We start from the raw sequence: 2,120 nt of genomic DNA, 5'->3' as shown, positions 1-2,120 counted from the left end.
CCCTCAAAACTAGCAAATGTCAATTCATCCATCAGGTGGCAGCTTAGGGTCAATTCCTCCAAAGAATTTGCCAGACCTGCTCCAGTTGGCCAAGTGGACTTGCTCCGGACCCCACGGTGCAACATCCAAATGGATGTAGATGCTTTATATGGAATTGCCCTCAATCATGAAATCCCAAAATCTGCAGACACAAGACATCGCCAGAACAATGATATGACAAGGTGTCCTTTCCAAAGCAGCCCTCCTAGAGAGGATGAGGAAGCCTGGGCTCTCCAGCCCAAATTACTGGGTGGCTGGTGGTCTCCAGCCTCTGAGGAGTAGGGTTTTAAAGTGGAGGCAGGGGGCGCCTGGGTGGCACAGCGGTTAAGCGTCTGCCTTCGGCTCAGGGCATGATCCCGGCGTTATGGGATCGAGCCCCACATCAGGCTCCTCTGCTAGGAGGCTGCTTCTTCCTCTCCCACTCCCCCTGCTTGTGTTCCCTGTCTCGCTGACTGTCTCTGTCTCTGTCAAATAAATAAATAAAATCTTTAAAAAAAAAATAAAAAAAAATAAAGTGGAGGCAGGTTCTTTCTCTCTTGGAGCTTTCAAACTTAACACTTGTCTTATTCCAAAGTTCATGTTCAAGGGATTCCCAGCTGCCATGTTGATCTGACCTGCAGTGCAAGACAAAAGTCAATGATAAAAGCATGGGGTTGACCTCGCTCGATCCCTTCTCACTGGTCTCTGGGCCAGCTTCAGAGATGGGAGTCATCTCTCTTCAGGTGGAGGGTTGCACCCATCGGGGTGGGAAGGGGAGGGGTCTTTGTACTCCTTGGAACACTTGGGGCTGTGTTTGAGAATGTGCAGGATACGTCCTGGAAAACCAATATTCCAATGTCTGTGATGATACAAACTTGGCCCAGAATCTCAAAGGGATCTCTATTAATGTTGACTTACCTAGGGATAAGGGAAAATAGCTGGTCTTAAATGTTAATCTTCCAAAAACAGGAATTTGAGCAGATGTAAGAGCAGCTGCTGCCCCTCCTATCTATGTCCCTGCCCCTGTGTAAAAGGAGAAATGCCTTCATCTTTTTGCAGCTAGAGCAGATGAAACAGTTGCATTTGACTTTTCTGTTGTCCCAGCTTTTTGTCATTCTTTCCCCTGATGGTGATACTTCCCCTACCAAACGTACAAAAAAATAAAAACCAAAAAAACAAAACAAAACAAAACTCCAATTCACATCAAAAGCTCTCCTTTTGTCACCCTTTCTGCCTACCGCTACAACTGGGAGGTCATCTCCAGGGCCCTCTCCCCAGAAAATACACATCTAAGCAAAAAAACTGTCCAACAATCTCATGGAGTTGGACCCCACGTTAAGAATTCCTGCCCCAGGGCCACCTGGGTGACTCAGTAGGTTAAGCATCGGACGCTTGGTCTCAGGTCAGGTCATGATCTCAGGGTTGTGAGATCCAGCCCCATGATGGCCTCTGTGCTGGGTGTGAAGCCTGATTAAGATTCTCTCTCTCCCACTCCCTCTGCCCCATCTTGCCCTGTTAGCACACGCACACTGTCTCTCTCAAAAAAAAAAAAAAATTCCTGCTCCAGAAGGTGAGTAGAAAAAGATTTTTCATAAGTAACGCTTAAGGCAGCTGAAAAGAAATGGAGGCAGCGACTTGGTTTGGAATTTTAGATCTTTCAGTTGATTTGTTGTGGTTGTTATTGTCATCATTTTAAATCCTAGAGTTAGCGACAACTTTGAACGCCTTGTCTCCAGCTTAGCGGTGTGCTCCAACATCCAAAAGGTGGGCAGCCCAGGAGGGGAAGCACTGTCAACTTAGAAGGGAGTGTGTTCTCCTGTGTGATCGTTTGAGACAATAAATCTTGTCCACAAACCGGTGGCTCGCGTATTCACCTCCCGCAGAGATTTACCATTTATTATGGTACGATTGCCACAAAGCAACATGTGTTTATGGCATCTGTGATAATGGGAGGGAGACTGCGCGTAATGGCTTCAGGTTTCCTTCAGATATTTATTGGGATCTCTGTGTGGATGCTGTGCTAGCCCCACATGATGCTTGGGGTGCGTCCCACAGAGCCTTCCAGCTGACCACCAGGGCACCTGGGCCAGTGCCACTTTAGT

This window comes from Ailuropoda melanoleuca, chromosome 7 (genome assembly GCF_002007445.2).
Source record: "Ailuropoda melanoleuca isolate Jingjing chromosome 7, ASM200744v2, whole genome shotgun sequence".
Taxonomy (NCBI): domain Eukaryota; kingdom Metazoa; phylum Chordata; class Mammalia; order Carnivora; family Ursidae; genus Ailuropoda; species Ailuropoda melanoleuca.
The sequence above is the reverse complement of the archived record's forward strand: the minus strand, read 5'-3'. Positions refer to the sequence as shown.